This window comes from Marmota marmota, unplaced genomic scaffold (genome assembly GCF_001458135.2).
Source record: "Marmota marmota marmota unplaced genomic scaffold, marMar, whole genome shotgun sequence".
Taxonomy (NCBI): Eukaryota; Metazoa; Chordata; class Mammalia; order Rodentia; family Sciuridae; genus Marmota; species Marmota marmota.
The window spans coordinates 2,482,899-2,500,059 of record NW_025999926.1 but is presented as its reverse complement, the minus strand read 5'-3'; the positions used below and the strand labels follow the sequence as shown (position 1 = coordinate 2,500,059).

At 58.8% G+C, this 17,161-nt stretch overlaps 1 protein-coding gene across 6 annotated transcripts in view; it reads right to left on the bottom strand.

Moving 5' to 3' along the window:
* Sema4d (semaphorin 4D) overlaps positions 1–16,558 on the bottom strand; it is an 83,435-nt gene extending 66,877 nt beyond the window's left edge. For 2 of the 6 annotated variants that reach the window (XM_048800295.1, XM_048800294.1), the window contains exon 1: positions 4,789–5,292. The gene's annotated coding sequence lies outside the window, so the exon portion shown is untranslated. Of the gene's footprint in view, positions 1–4,788; positions 5,293–12,723; positions 12,970–16,501 lie in introns of those variants that run through there. The other 4 variants (XM_048800292.1, XM_048800291.1, XM_048800293.1 and 1 more) reach the window with 4 other exon arrangements.
* Between the last annotated feature and the right edge of the window lie 603 nt (positions 16,559–17,161).

The window sequence follows — 17,161 nt, the reverse complement described above, 5'->3', positions numbered from 1 at the left end:
CCTCGAGAGCCCTGGTCACCAGGGCAGCAGGGCACAGCCACTGGGGACTGGCAGATCTGGAGCAGGAGGAAGGCACTGTGTTGCAGGAGGACGAGACCACAGGAAAACGAGGCAAGCGTCCACATGACACTGCAGTTAAAAAACAGACAACCACCTACCACCCGTGGGGTGGGCTGCAGACCAGCTCCAGGAGGAGGGACATCAGCAGAAGGGGCTGGTCCTGGCCTAGGACTATCTACACCAAGATCTGCTGACCACCAAGTCCAGGCTGATGGCCAGAAGAGATGTGAGGGGGCAGAACACAATGCTGTGCCCATGTGTGCACGTGTGGGAGGTGTGTGCAGATGTGGTGAGGTGCAGGTGCCTGACAGGTACAGTGTGCGTGGCATACGATGGTGTGTGTTCACGTGTTGTATGCATGCACACAGGTGTGGTATTTGTGTGAAACGTGGGTGTAGCATCTATACAGGGTGTGTGTGCAGGGTGCATGTATGGGGGGGTGCGGGGTGCATGGAACTGTGTATGTGTATATGTATGGGTGTGTGTGTGCGTGCAGGGCACATGGTACTGTGTGTGTGTATATGTGGGGGGGTGTGCAGGGCACATGGTACTATGTATGTGTGTGTGGGGGGTGCACATGTGTGCAGGATGCATGGTACTGTGTATGTGGGGGGGTGCACGTGTGCAGGGTGCATGGTACTGTGTGTGTATGTGCACGTGTGTGCAGGGTGCATGTACTGTGTATGTTGGATGGGTGTGTGCGTGCACGTGTGTGCAGAGTACACAGTACTGTGTACATGGGGGTGGGGTGTTCTGAAGTAAGGATGACGAGCACTTGGGGAGCCCGGAGTGGCTGCTCCACACATCTGCCCCACAGCCTGCAGGTGGGGGAGGGGCATCTGACCCTGGGTGGTGACCCAGAGGGTGCACACAGGGACCAGCTAAGGTGACCTTGAAGAGGCGGCCACTGTGCTCAGGGTGAAGTGCAGGAGGATCCCTCCCTGCTCCCTGAGGGCGCAGAGCCGACCCCCACCACAGACAGGACTCTGTCCATGGAAACCAGGTTCACGACGCTGACCCTAGCCACACACCAGGGAGTCCCTAGGAAACATGTCACAGGAGCCAACCCACGAGGGAAAAAGGACTTGAGAACACAAAGCGCATCTAGGCTGTCGGGGGTGGGGTGGAGATGGGCTGAACCTCGGGGAAGGACCGTGTCTGTGGCAGGAGAGGACACACAACGCCCCCCGGGATGGGGGGGCAGGAGCTTCCTGTGTGCTGGGCACAGGGTGGGGACTGGCCGAGCTGCTGCAGGGAGCCGGCAGGGGCCCAGGTGGAGCAGGGTAGCAGCCCCCGAGGGCCTGGGCCCGAGTCCCGAGGACTCGAGTGTCAGCAGGCCAGGTGATCAAGATGGCAACGCTCAGTCCTGTCTCCTACAGCGCGTGGCAAAGAGGTCCTGGGACGTCCCATTCCTGCCCTTCCCGACAGCGCTGCACACGGCGGCTGGAGCACCACCCTCAAGAGCACTGGCCAGCGGCCGGCTGTAGCTGCACTCGTTGCACTTCCTGGTGTGCCCAACAGGAACACCGGGGGTGGGGGGGTTCTTTTTCAGCCCTGTTTGCACTGACCTCTGCATTGTGCAGGCCCAGGGCCTGTGGCCGCGTGCCTGGTCCCCAAGGAATGGATGGCTGGAGCACAGTGCACACCCCAGGCCATCCCTGGGCCAGAGGGCTCTGCCAGACGGGGAGCAAAACCCGTCTGTGCTCTCCCCCACTGTCTGGCCAGCAGGATCTTTTTTTAAGGATAGAGAGTCTTGCTCCATCCCCCAGGCTGGCCCTGAACCCCTGGGCTCAGCCTCCTGTGGCTGAGACGGCAGGTGCGGGCCACCGAGCTCAGCTTCTGGACTAACCATTGTTGGCCACGCCTGCTGCCCGTGGAGGGGTCTCCCTCTCAGTGGATGTGAGGCCAAGAAAGCCCCCACCATCCTTCCTGCTCCCTTCCCAGGAGCCCCCCCAAGAGGCAAACCTTACAGCCTCCCTCCTGTCCCTAAATCCCACCTCTCCTGGCTGAGACCTCCAGTCCTCCAATCTGCCCCCACCTGTTCCCTACACACCCCGTGGTCCAAAGGGTGACCTGCAATGCTCTCCCTGGACCAGCGGGTGTCCACACCATGTGGACGCACTCCGGGTCAGGTCCTCCGTGACCCCTACAAGCACTGCAGTTTCAAGGACCCTGATCTAGGCAAGGCGACTCTGCACATCTGACGCTCCGCTGCCTCCCTGCCGAGCGCTGGGGCGATCCTCTGCAGGCAGGGCCGTCTCAGGGAGCTGAACTGACCACGAAAGGGGCAGGGTGCTCGTCTGCAACCCCAGCTCACAGGAGGCTGAGGCAGGAGAACTGCACCTTCCTCAAAATTAAATATGATTTTAAAAGCTGGGAAATGTACATAAGGGGCAGAGGTCTTGCCTAGCAGGTGCAAGGCCCTGGGTTCAATCTCCACCGCTGCCAGACAGACGGACAGACGGAGAGACATACATACATATATAAATGGGAACATGGATGTAAATAAATACACAAATAGACAAAAAGTAGATAAAAACACACAGAAAGATAAGCAAAAATGTAACTAAATAAACAGAAGGACATACAGACGACACAGATACACAGACACCACGAACTCAGTGGCTTAAAACTACACAAATCTATTCTCTCTGTTTTGGAGGCCAGACATCTGGCCGAAGGCTGGGCTAAAATGGACCAGTCGGCTGGGTTCCCTCTGGTCTCCAGGGGAGAGTCATCTCCTTGTCCTCCCACCTTCTAGAGGCCATAGGCATCACCTGGCCCCGGGCCCCGCCTCCACCTTCAAAGCCAGGACTGGGATTTAAATACACCAGGCCAGGATGTGCCACTTTGGCACAAGGATTATTTTCAGCTGAAGGCAGACAGCAGGCTCAGGGAGAACTCTCTGCCTTCCTCCTTTCTGCCTAAAAACCGGGCATGAATTTCCTTGTATAAAGATGCCTCTCATCCCACACTAGGAAGACTGGAGACAGCATCTTTCTCAACCATCTTCACCTACCATAAATTTCCTAGCCACCCTTCACACAATCCACCATTCCTGGGAGCCCAAACGCTCTTTCCTTTGTCTGGTTACTTCTCTGCAATTAATTACTCTTTGATAAAAGGGAATATAAACCTGAGTCAAACTACTTCTTTGGATTTTCACATCTTTTCTGTGAAGCAGATACGCATAAAAATATTAACATCTGACTGCCGAATCTGTTTTTTGTTATGTTAATTCACAGACCCCCAGGAACAGAGCCTAAGAGGGTAGAGAACAGTTTTCTTCTCTCCTCTACTAGCAGTGTAGCATCTTTCCCTCTGCCCTCCTGCCTCTGTCTCCTCAGGACACTTTGGATGACATTTAGAGCCCACCTGGATTATTCAGGATAGCCTCCCCACCTCAAGGTCCCTAAGTGTACCCACAAAGTCCCTTCATCAGGTCACAGAACATATTCACAGGCTCCAGGATGCGGGTGTCTAACGGGGAGGGGTCTGTTAGCCTCCTGCAGACCCCTGGCATAGTGTTACCAGGAACCCCTGAATCAAAGTTCTAGGGCCCTCACAGAATATTTTTCAATACCAGGAAGTCTGCACCAAACCTGCCTCTCTGCGACCATCCTGAGACCTGGCGGCCGGGGAGAAGAGGTGGCAACAGCCAGGCAGTGGGCAGGCAATGGCCGTACCCCTCCACAGCATGTCCAGGTCCGGGGACTTCAAGGAAGAAGGCTGGCTGAGAACACATGCAAATGACCCCCAGGAGCACTGGGAAATCTCAAGGAAACTCGCATTCCTCAGGAATCGGGACTCGATGGGTCATTCAGATGCAAATTCTACCCCAATTTTGGAAGGATTACAGCACCCCCATTCACAGCCCCCATTCCTATGTAAATTCTAGCCTGGGGACAGTCCCCTCAGCAGTTCCCAGCTGCGGCCTCCAGGCTCCAAGGTTTCTGCCCCAGAGGTTCCTAGGCAGACCTGCAGTTTTGTCCCCGTCCCTGTCCCCCACCCTCCAGGACAGCACCACCCCTAGATCTGGGACTTTCACACACACGGGCCACAGAGGACATGGTGCCCAGCGCGCAGCTCCGTTCCCAGCCCCTGTGTCAGCCATGGGGCCACCCTGGGCCTGTGTGTCACGGGAAATCCTCAGGAGCAGCCACACTCAGGTCCTGCAGGTTCTGTCACGCCCGCCCGCCCGCCAATCCCTTGACAGCCAGGTCTGGACTAGCCTTACCAGGGTCACACCCGGGGGGGGGGGGGGGGGGTCAGGCCAGGTGCCCAGGGCCGACCACCCCTCCCCGGCAGGGTCCTGCCAAACTGAAAGAACAAGGAATAAACACACTCACACCACACGGAGGGGGACAGCAGCAGCCAGCCACGCTGTGTCCATACAGATGTCCTATGTCCTGGGGGACGCTGGACGTCCCAGGGAATAGAACCAGGTGAGGCCCTGGAATCGCACCTGTCGCCGCCTCTGGGTGCTCCCAGACCAGCTGTGTGAGGAGGGACTGCTCAGCGGGTGTCCAGCTCCCCTACTGCCTTCCCAGCACCACCCCAGGCAAAGCCCCGAACATCCACTCATCCTCCAGGTCAGCTGGTCGCCTGGGCTCTGACCACCTTGGGGTCAGCTCACTCTCACTCAACCCTGGTGCTCAGGGAGAAGCAGACAGGCCACCTGCACAGACAGGAAGGAGCCAAGTCCCCAGTCCCCATGGCTGGCCTTACCTCTCCCCGGGTGGCTCCCTGACCCAGCACTAGCCGCTGTGTCCCTGGGCCACAGGAGGACGGGCACTCAGGACACTGGCTGGTCTGGCTGCTCTATCCTCACGCGGGGTCTCTGCCTGCCTGGGACGTCTGTCCTTACCTCAGGGTTTCAAGGGCTCTGTTGTTGTTTGGGGTACAGTCTGGGGTGGGGTGAGGGGACGTGCTGTGGACAGCCGGGGTCACTCAGACCACAACAAGGCGCCCTTCAGCAGCCGGGACAAGGCGCTGTGGTGAGTCTTCTCTGCAGGTCGTGGAACAAGCCCGTCTCCATTCTCTGCCCTGTAAATGGCAGGGCTGTTTGCGGATGTGGGCCCGATTGTTTTCCCGTGGGGGCTGAATCAGGGCGTGTGGACAGGGCCTGGCCCCAGGGCCGGGGGAAGGAGGAGAAGGGCTCAGGCCTAAGGAAAAGGGGCTGTTCCGCCCAGCACCCAGGCTGTGCCTGTCAGTGACCACCAGGCGGGCAGAGGTCACGCCCAGAACCCCATCCCGAGGACCACCCAGGCCTGGCTGGGGCATCACAGAGCACTCAGGGCTGGAGGGGACATCCTCGAGGTGCAGACGTGGTCCTGTGGGGCCCTGGGCCAGTCCCTTAGCCCCTCTGAGCGCCAGGGTCCAGTCCTGGACAGTGATGAGCCAGGCACCTTGGTCAAGAGGGCTAAGGTCAAATTCAGAGGTAATGTGCTCAGAATGCTGGTCCCACAGGCAGCATGGAGGCTGCTCCAGCTGGGCAGAGTGACCACCGAAACAGGACACAGCTGCCCTGGACTGTTGGGTCCCCCATCTGCAAGAACCACAACATGGGGCATGTTGCCCAGCCACCCTGGGTGTCCACACCCCCCTCAGACATGGGACAATCATACACGTGACATCAGGGCAGGGGCAAGGCTCCCCGGGTCTCCAACCCAGCAGGCTGCTGGTCCGGCCGAGGGCCTCTGCCCCACCCAACCCCACTCCCTCCAGTCTGCCGCTGGGGGCCAGGCAGGGCCCTCAAGGGGAGGGCACAGGCCAGGGACACCACCAGTGTTCAGTGCAAGTGCTGACCCACGTGTGCCGCCAGCCAGCAAGGGGTGCAGGTAAGCTGCCTGTAAACCGAGCAACCACGTTTCCTGCCCAGCCCAAGGAGGGGGGCACCCAACCCGCACCCAGGTGGCTGCCCAGCACAGCAACTTGTCCTTCCACTGGAGGCCTTTGAAAAGCACCGGGCCCAGAGTGGGTAGGGCCAAGCTGCGTCAGAGGCAGCAACAATGGAGAGGAGGAGGAGAACGTGCTCAGCTCTGCAGAGAAGGGCCCATGGGTGACGCTCTAGAGACGGGATGGGGACCCTTCCTTCCCTCTCGGGAGCCTTGGGTGAAATGCATCCCAGTTTCAAGTGTGGGGACAAGACCGGGGCAGGGAAGGCCTGCAGGACTCTGTGCTCATCAAGCTTGATGGCATTCACCGCAGGAGCCAGGGCTGGGGACTCCAGCTAATAACAAACAGCACTGGGATCAGGAAACCGGATAAAATATTAACCCACTGCACCACCAGCAGAGAGCTGTGCCCGTCCAACAGGCAATCCCAGAGCGTCTTCTTCCGTCACTCACCAAAGACAGTTTCTAGCTTCAGAGCGATCTCGAGGCATACCCCCAGGTATTCTTGACCAGAATGGAAGATAATTCATGTCCTTTAAGAGCTTCTGAAAACTCCACAATACGCCACACAACGTCAAGGCACGTTGACAGACATGTCATCTGGCGTAAAGAACAAGATTTCCCTGAATCCTCTGTAGTGTGAATCTAGAGGCTGAGATTAGAGACCACTCGACCCTGTAAATTACCCAGGAGGACAATGAGCCCGGATGGCAGTTTTCTTAAAGCATCTGTAATATTAAGAGAAACACCATTACCTAGGACAAGGCGTGGGTGATTCAGAGACGCCACATGAAACAAATATGAAGGTCTTTAATCAGCCAAAGGAAGCTGCTGGTTTCAAACATCAGTCCACACGTCCACATAAATAAGACGGTGCAAAACTGGATTCCGTTGTCTAAGCCTGGATCTAGAGATCCCGGCTAACCTACACCCCAGGTCAATTTGATTCACGGTAAACAGCAAAAGTCTTTTTTTTTTTTTTTTGCGGTGATGAGGACTGAACCCTGGGCCCTGAGCCTGCAAGCATTCTACCACTGAGCTGCACCCCCAGCCCACAAGTGTCTATTTTTAAAAGCCAATTGACAGGCAGTCTACGTTTTCTTTACAAAAAGAAAAAATTACTAGTGATGAATTCACTGCACCAGCATTGGCCAAAGGAAACCTGGCTGACCCACGACCAGGCCCACCAGATTTCCGTTTCCATCTTGAGCATCCGTGCCCCTCAGGTGGCCGGAGAGCACACTGGGGAATAATTCTGCATGGGCACATGGCCCCTCGGTCACTCTCTTCAGGGCTGTGTGGTGGACATCCAGAAGGACCAGGCCACGGGGCCCAGGCTGCCTGGCAGGTCATGTCCAGATGGTACATCAGGATGCCCCAGACCATGAGAAGGAGCAGGAGGCGAAGGGGACGCATGCCACCACCTTGCAGCTCCTTGGGATTCTGGGGTCCCGAGCTCTCGGCCTCCATCTGTCCCACGTGGGGGCTCAGCTCGGTCTCCTCCCTTCAGCCCCAACACCCAGGCGACTGCTCACTTCCAGCTTGGCTCCCTGGGCCCTGGCCTCAGGGGGAGGCAGGAGGGGAGGCCAGGCCTGTGGACAGGGTGCTGGAGGCTGAGGGACCATCATGTGCAGGAAACACCTGGGATAACTCTGACAGCCGCTCGCAGCCGTCCTCCCACAACTCTGTCTAAACATTGGTCCTCCCAGCAGGCGGGGAGGCCTGTTCTTCACACCCGCATCCTACGCGGCGCTTGGGTGAGTGGACGACACCCAGCCCGGCTGCAAGCTCAGCGTGTTACCGGCCTCCTCCTGCCAGGGCATCCAGGGCGCTACGGCCGTCTCCTTCCTTTCCCCACTGGCCAGGCCTGGGTCACGATGCTCCCCTGGTCGGCCGCCAGACAATGGGGGTGGGCTCAGCCCCACGGGCCCCCCTGCCTGGTCTCTCCAAGCTGGTGAGCAGGCCTCCAAGAGTTCTCTGTTCGAGGCACACAGCTCTGCAAAGGTGGCGTGCTTAAGTCACGGGAGCAGGTGAAGAATGACGAGAAAGTCAGAGGGTGGCAAAACCTCTCAGGAGAGAGACGCTCAGCGGCAGGAAGGGCAGGAAGGGTGGGGTGAGGTGAAAGCGGTAAACCGCGCGCCTCACCAGGGTCCCGCTTCGCCCGCTGGTCAAGGAGGACTTGGGAAAGACAGGCGCTGTCACTTCCGCAGGCCCCACCAGCTGCCACAGTGAGTCCCAACCTCCATGAGCCGTCCTGGTGCATGCACAGGAGGATAGGGGGACAAGCCACCATGGCTTCCAGCCCTGGGGAAGGTCAGCACTAGAGGGTGCCCCACAGGGTCATGGCCTCCTCCCTCCCTTCTTCCCCTTTCTGGAGAGAAAATGCCAGACCCCAGGCCGATGCCCACTGTCACTCAGGCCCCGGGCAGGCACGGGCAGCATCAACCGCAAATCTGCACCACTGCCTGGACCGGCCAAGCACAAGCCCTCAGCACACAGACTATGACAAGTCACTGCCCCTCTGGGGACTGGAGTCACAGGTGATGCCCTCAAGGGCCGTGCTCCACGGCAGGGGGCATCCCTACAGCTGCCCGCGTGGCCTCTGCAGGGCCCAGGACTCAGTGCCCAGGAGGAGGCTGGTTCCTCTTCCCAGGATGCACCTCACAGCCCACTCAGCCCGACCTGCAGGGCTCTGCCTGGCCCCTCAGGCCCCACGGGGACTTCCACACTGCATCAGGAACATGACCACCCACCCAGGGCAGAGCCCAGGACAGGGCGAACCCGCAGTCCACAGCTGTGTAGCAACCTGAGCCAAAGACCTCAATGGGAACCTCCTGGTGCTAGGGGACCCACTTCCCGCCCCCTTCCTGTGGGGCCTGGCCACTCTGTCCACCTTCCCAACAGGCCTGGGTGCCAGTCTACCTTCTTGCTGACCAGGAGCAGGTGTCTCACCGTCCAGTTGTTCCGTGGAACTGCCAGGTGCTGAGGAGGACGGGTCCTCCCTGCATAGTGCAGCCTGAACCCCACCCGCCTATGACCGCCACCTGCGAAGCAGGCTGGGCCGGCAGCCACTGCTGACGGGGACCCTGCCCAGGGCGGGCAAGTAGCCAGACGGGCCCGGCTCTGAGTGCCTCGGCCAGCCCCGCCCCACCCTGGAGCGGGTGCTGAGCCTGGCTTCCTCGCCTGCCGGTTGCTGGTCCTGTATGGGATCAGGTACCCGAAACTCTCCACACCTCCTCCTGCAGCTCGGGCAGGACCAGGGTCACAGGCGGGCAAAGGCAGGCCCTGACCCCACTGTGCTCCCAGCATTGGGGTGACCCGCCCAGCTTGGGTGACACCAGGGGCACCAGCCAACAGAGGGCCCCAGCAGTGCCCAGTGTCCTGCTCTGAAGGAGGCTGGAGCCAGGCAGCCAAACGTCAGGTCCACACGCCCGTGACACAGTGACCCACATACCCACCACCTGGACATACCCCATGCTCACACCCCAGCCAAGGGCAATGGTGCACACTCGGCCTCCACACAGGTGCCCGCCCACCTGGTGGGGTCTCAGATCACCACACCCAGGACCTCCGAGCCACAGGCAGGTCCCCAACACGAGCCTTACCTTTTCCCCACCTCCCCTGACAGACTCGCTCTCCACGAGGTGCCAGATGGCCTCGGACACTGCCATTTCCCCTGCTGAATGACCTCACAGAAGTTCCCCCCATGCCACGTGTGATTCTGCATGCCACGTGGTGTCTGTCTTCCCCTTTCACCTGGTCCCTTCCTGGCATCCACAGCCCCCCGAGTGGCTGCCCCTCATCCTCCTCTGCCCAGGTACAGTGGGAGGCAGGCGACATCCTCCACGTACGCTTGGGCCCCCTCCTCTGATGGTCACCTCATTGTGCCTGAATCCCAGCCGCTTTGTCTGCGGGAAGGCAGGCGGGGCAGTGGGGAGGGGTGGAGGCTCCCGGACAGAGGCCAGCTCGCACAGAGGCCAGCTCACAGCAGGGTAACAGACCACACAGCTGAAGTTCACTTCAGGGACCAGGGATGGGAGAGTGACTCCTGGTGCTAGCGCCCTGGAAGGAAGGAGGGCTGGACTCCCTCTCCTGCAAACACGGTGGGGAGGTGGGGGTGCACTGAAGAATGAACCAAGGACCTCGGCACCCTAGGAAGCGCTCACCCCTGAGCCACATCCCCAGCCCTCCATTTAAATGCATTTTATGCAGAACATTCTAACTCAGAATTCCATTCAAACACACAGAAGGACAAAACTCTGTGCCAGAAAATCAAGGGGGCAGCCCGAGCAGTCTGAACCCACACTGGGCCCTACCAGCCTTCAGAGGAAAGGAGGACGCTTGGGCCAGTGCAAAGAGCTCATCCAGATGGCCAGAGAGGCACTAAGGAAACTAACCAGCAGACAGCAGAACCGGGCAGAGGCCGGTGACCATGACACACACGCGCGGCCCTGCAGACGGGAAGAGAGGAATGAAGGTTCAGAGAGGAAACGGCTCAAAGAACCCTGGAGGAAACTCACAGAAAGACCTGGACGGCAGGAGCACACAGAGCACAGACACACACTCACCAGGACTCGGAGACGGAGCACTGTCACGAAGCTGTCCCCCTGCCCTGCTGACAGATGAAGCTGTCCCCCTGCCCTGCTGACAGATGCATCAAAACAAAAACAAAAAACACCTGGAAGAGGGCCCTCCACGTCCTGTTTCGGAAACTAATCTGGGGAGATCTATCAAAGAGCCACACACCCAGTGACCCAGCGGTGCCACACCCTGAAATCCAAGTCACCGAATGACAGCTCTGACACTGTGCCCGGGTATTTAGGGAAGTGCTGTTTACGCTGAGGGCATTGTCTTCCTGTGGCGGCTCTAACCCAGCACCACTAACTGGTGGCTTCCAAACAAGAGAATGTATGCTCTGCCCTGCTGCAGGCCAGAGGTCTGAGATCAGTTTCCCTGGACCCAAGTCAAGGCCCTGGAGACTCCCTTCCACCTCTCCTGGCCCTAGTGGCTTTAGGCTTTCCCTGGTTGGTCGGGCTTCTCCAAGACACAGAACTAAGAGATGTATCATGGGGACCCGCTCATGTGATCCCGGAGAGCGGCGGTCCCCCGAGACCTGCTGTCCGCGGGCTGGGGGTTCAGGGCAGGAGCAGGGGGCTCTGCCCTGACTCTCCTCATCCTATTCAGGCCCTGGATGGACAGGGAGAGGCCCACCCACACCAGGAAGGTACCTGCTTCCTCTGCACTGACTGACATGCCCACCCCATCCAGAAACACCTCCCGGACACACCCAGAGCCACGTGGGACCAGGTGCCTGGGCTCCCCAAGGCATGGTGACACCGTCACGGCCCATCCCTCCAGTGTCCCCTCCGCTTCACACAGCCTTCTCTCTCCCGCGTCTTAGCGCCCCCTGCTCCCCTCCTCCAGGGACTGCGTGGGTGGCCCAGCAGGTGATGCAGAACGACCCCCGACCTCTAACTAACCTCTGCAAAGGCCCCGCTTCTATGAGGCCTCACTCACAGGCTCCCGGGATTAGAACCCGGTACCTTTGGGGGTCCTGACTCCATCAACTACAAGGGGTAAAGACAAAAACAAAACCTGAAGCTGAGTGTCTCTGAGGGGGGGGCCGAGGTTGTGTCCCTGCCAAGGTTGTGACCCCACCTCACCCACGGCAGCCTAAGAAAACAGGACGCTTTTTCCTGTCTCTATAATGGGCACATCAAGGTCTCGCTCCTCTCACCCCCTTCCCAGACCTCCTGCTGCCCCCCCCATTCCATACCACATACAGTCCCAATGTGGCTGTAGGTGGCCTCCTTGTCCACGCTCCCTATCCTGTGTGTCCAACTCAGCTGTGGGTGTCCCGGGGATCAGCACTGTGCCCCAAGACTGCAGGAGATTAGACAGGTGTGGCCCACACCCCTGCAGCCCCTCCTCTCCCCATCTATTGACCTCCCCTCCCCCCTCCCCACCCATCACCCCCACAGCCTGGCGGCCACTCTGAACCAATCCGCAGTCCCTCTCCACCTCTGCTCACCTGCATCGCTGCCTGTGACAGAGGCCCTCAGGGGCCACTCCCTCCTGGCGTCCCCCACAGGCCGGCATGGGTGCAGGAGCAGGTTCTAGCCTGTCTCCACCTGATGGACAGGTGACGGAGGACATTCCCAGTCAGGTCAGGGAGAACTCCGTGTTCTGGCACCAGCTAGGACCCAGCCCCCAGGCCAGCCCTGGGCCACCTCCCCAGCTTCCTCCCCATGAATAAGCATCTCCGGCTTCAGTGTCCCGGAATCACCGAGCCTGACGCTCAGACCCCTCCTCAAGAGCCAGGCAGAAGCCTAAGCAGAGCCCCCACCTTTCCGACTCCTCAGATCACAGGGTACCCCAGCCCCCAGAACCCACTCCAGGCCACCCAACCTACAGCAAGTCCTCAGATCCACCTCCAACACACCCCAAGGGCCACCTCCACTGACACAATGTGGCCGCCCGCCCAGCATCCTACCTGGTGCCTGGAACCTCCCCAGCAGCCTGTGCCCCACCCCCCGTGTCAGCATCCCTGAGCACCAAGTCCCCGTCCAAGCGGCTCTGCTTAAACACGCCCTCCCTGCGTCCATCTGGGCCCAGACACCCACATACACACCCTGAACACCACGGGTGAACCCCACCTGCCTCGGCGCCTTGAGTCTCCTGTTTCCTGGGCGAGGAATGCCCTCCCCCACCACCAGCACCAGCTGATGTCCCCTCTAAGCAAGGCCCCGGTTGCCCTTCCACTCACGTGGGACCTCGTGATCCTGCTGGGGTCGGTCTTCACCTGGGGTTTAGTGTTGGCTGCTCCGTAGAGGCTCTACTGCCCCAGCATAATGGGCCACAGAGGCCCTGTCCCTCCCCAGGTGACGGGTGCTGTGGATAGCAACAGGTGGGCAGGACCAGCCCGCTGAATGGGCGGCCCTGGGGGCTGCACGGTGCCTCAGCTCCGGCGAGCCGCCGTCCGCACCCTGCGGAAATGCGGGCATGGGTCCCCGAGTCCTGCTCACATGGGGCAGAACGTGCCAGAGGGCTGCTCCATGAAAGGCTGGCTTCACAGGCCCCACTCGTGGGCATGACAGCATGGCCACATGTCCACCCTTCGCAAAGAAAAATGGGTCCTTTGTGGGCTATTAATAGCCCGGCCAGATGTGGATGCCCGAGGGCCTTCCCAGTGGGTGCCCCACAGCTGTGCAGGCAGCAGCCCCTCCACCCACACCCCAAAGGCTGCCAGAGCCAGTGCACGTGGCGGTGGGGGGGCTACATGGTGGCCCTCCTCCCCCAGGGCACAGGATGGACGCATCACCATCACCGCACGCAGAGGGTGGGCAACCGACGCGCTCAGGACGCGGCAAAGTGGAAAATCAGATGCAAGCGAATGCGTGGTAGGTTTCCTTACCCACAGAAAACAAGGGGACAGAGGCCTGGACAATGAGGGGCCGTCGGGGGTGGGTGAGCTCACCAAGGGCTGGGCAGAGCTGGGTGCACTCTCCACCAGGAGAGTGGAGAATTGCTTTTCTCTGGGAAGACCCAGCAGGCTGGGCTGCAGAAATGCAAGAGGGGGTGAGGCAGGTTTAAGGCATCCAGAACATTCTAGATCAACACTGTCCTACACACCAGGCGAGTACTGCGTCCTGCTGCAGGTGTTCCTAGAAGTCACATTATCACGCATGAGCAGGTGATGTTCATCTCAGTGATACAGCTCGCTTGGCCTGACGCACAGGCAAACTGCGATCCTTGCACATGTAATGAACAGTTACGAAGAAGGCACCTCGGTCCTTCCTGCATGCTGAGTCTTCACGGCGTGCGGTGGATTTGACACCGAGGCACCTCCCGGCTCTTGACCACAGCCACGCTCCCAGCACGCCGTGCCAGGTGCAGAGGCCGCTCCAGGGCCGTATCTAAAGCGTGAAGAAGCAGTAAGGGCCGCACACAGCTGCCGAGGTGAGGAACTGGCGCAGACCTAAGCGAGCTGAGGGTACGGAACCTTCTGATCACTAGAGATGGGCCAGCAGCTTGTGGCCCAGGGCAGAGTCCTGGATCAGGGCTGGTCTGGTGCCAATTCTCCACGTGGCCTGTCAGGTTAGAGCCACGGTGTCCACTGTCTCACTGCGTCCCAACACCTGCTGTACCTGATCGCCCCGTGTGACTTAAAGACAATACGTGCGCTGATACCACACAGATCCACACCAAGGACAAGGCTGCTTACAAGGACCCTTGACATCAGTGAACCCATGAGCCTTCAGATCAGCACCCACAGGACCCTGGGTGCCCGTGGGGGAGGGCCCTCGGCATTTTTCCAGGTGACAGCCTCCTGGGGCCGCCGTCGGAGGACCAGAGAGACCCTCCCAGACCTTCTGAAACAGGTAGAAGTAATTACCTCCCATTTCAGTGTCATTTAATTAAATCTGCAAGTGTCCTACTCTGGCTTCTGAGTATTTTAGTCACTTGCTAAAAATAAAGCACCTCCCCTGAGGAGCAGGGGGCCCCATGGCGCTGCAGGTGACACAGCCTCGGGGCTGGGGCACACCCAACCTCAGGGCAGCACTGGGGCACACATGTGGTGTGCTGGGGAGATCTCAGGGTGGTTTTCAACTAGTGTCAGGAAGGGGAAAGAGAAACCTAAATTTCAGGCGGCATCGAAACACCACCACTCAAAAGCGACTCCCTTCTGCACCCAACTTCTCCTGATGAGCACATTCAAGTCCCAGAGTCTGGGTCCAAGCCTTTACCCTGCCCCTCTCACTGCCCCAAAATGTCCCAGTGAAGCCTGTCCTCCACCCTGAGGACCTCTGCCATGTGCTTGCATCCCAGCACCCTAGCACCCCCGGCACCCCAGGACTACTGGGCCACTGCCGTCACTGTGTGGTTACACCAGCTCCCTGCAGAGGCCACCCTTCCATTCTTGGCTGAATTTCTAGACGGTCCCATGGGAGCAATGGGAAGGACAATGGCTGCTTTGTCCCCAAGCCAAGGACTCCCCAAATGCAAAGCCGTCTGTATGGACCACTTCACGTTGGAAACAGATCCCTGAAAAGAGTTATTTTTGCTTCCACTTCACTGCAAGTTCTAGAATATGTGTCTTCATCTTCTGGAGTATTTCCTTTGAAAATGGCCTTTGACATGCAGATCATCGTCATGCACGGGGTCAATTCCCAGACTCCCAGTGGAGGCCTGCAACCGTGGGCAGCACGGAGCCCCACATCCTCTGGGCTTTTTCCTGTGCGTGCATAACTATAAAGGTATACACCAGGCACAGTAAGACATTAACAGCAATAATCAATAAAAAAAAAAAAAACAGAACAATCACAACAGCATGTTGTCATAAGTTATGTGAACATGGTCTCTCTCTTCTCTCTCCTGAAAAACATCTCACTGTACTGTACCCACCCTCTGGCTGACCACGGGCAACTGAAACTGCAAGGTGAGATCACAGATAAGAGGGCACTGCTAGAGCCAGGCGGATCTCTAAGCACAGACAAGGACCAGGAACGTGAGACACTAGTGGAGGGGGAGGACAGGGGCCTTGCAGACGCTCAGCTAGCACAACTGGGCTTCCCAGACAGGATGCTAGGACTTGAACATCCCGCTCGTTACTGGGGAGTCACATCTGGAAACTCCTTTGAACACAGACGTGACGGCCTGAACCTTTCCTCCAAGCCTCGGGAGCAGCCCCGCATGGCGGAGGCCTGAGTGGCCGGTCTCCTCACAGCAGCTGTTTCCACAAACGAGGAGATGGGAGCGTTTGGCCCCAACCATGTCGGGCACAGAGGCTCCCTCTCCCTGGACCCCTCTTCTCTTCTGCTCCATCCCAGCAAGTGGACAAGCCAGAAACGTGACAGCCCCCCAGGTGGCCCCCGCAGCAGGAAGCACTGCATTTCTGGGCCTGCCACAGATGCCCACTGACAGCTTCGACTCCACTGTGAGCTAAAGGCCACCGAGGTGACTGCAGGCGTGAGGCTGAGAACAGAGCCCAGGGCTGCTCCCAGGCGGTGGCCCCTCGTGGTGACAATGTGGGTTAGCTTACACCCTGGTACTGGAAGCCACCCTTCTGCTGTCACAGGGAGCTGGGATCCTGCACAGGGCCATGCTCAGGGGCTCCAGATGCCTTCAGGATTGCGAGGACAGAGGGATGCCCCCCCTCCCCAGCCGGCCCCGCCAAGCTCACAGGTGAACAAACTGAAGCACCAGAGGTGAAGGTCCGGGCCAAGGTCAATAAGCACAACAGGGGGGGCTGCCAGGCCGCGCCCAAGTGCGACGCTCACCATCCAAAATGAGCCTGCCCCATGTCACCTTGCTGGTGGCCCCTCCCCGCCCACACCATGCAGAGCCTCAGATGCCCTCGCGGTGCATCCCCTGACCACGATCCCTCCGGGCAGAAATGCCTGAGCTTGCTGAGACAGACATTCCTTCCTAGCTCTCCAGCCGCCCATGGGGTCAGGCACCGCTGGACGGAGCACCAAGAACAAGACCTTCTGAAGAGTCCCTTCTAAAGGGAACTGTCACCCACAGGCAAGTTCATCACTCACCTAATAACCGGTGTCATGGACCATTTCCTCAACCCTGCCTCGGTTTCTTCCCAATGGATGGGTGGATTCTGAAACAGAGTTAGAAAGGGGGCACTTTAGCAGTGCCAGCTTGGAACCAGATCCTTCACTACACTGACTCAGACAAACTCCATGCTAAATATGTCCCTATGACCTCTGCAAGGGACTGTCCACTCACCTGGTCAGGTGAGACCAGAGAGGCATTGGAGCCAATGGATGGTCACTAGCAGGAACCGAGAAGGAGGGCATCGTCCCCACCTTCCCTGGCTGACTGTCTCCCCTCCCCTCTGCTGCTATACAAGGACACAGCAGAGAGCAGATAAAATAATCAGAGATCAAATAACCCGAGCTTGGAAGTGCATAGGGGAAGGGCCAGGGTGGCCCAGGGCTCGCCGGAAATGCTGTGATCGTAACCAAGTCACAGTAAAGAGCGACACTTCCGCACAAAGCTTCCGACTCAGCCCCTTAGTTAGAATCGCATCCTAAAACGACGTCGGTGCTAGCTTGTGGCGTTTTGACAGTTTCCAAGTTTTAAAGGACATCATATACTTAAAAACCAAAAGAAGTGGCAGAGAAGGAAGGTCAAAGAGAGATGATAAGAAGAAACCAAGAAAAAAAAATGTAACAGAACTTGTAGGTTTT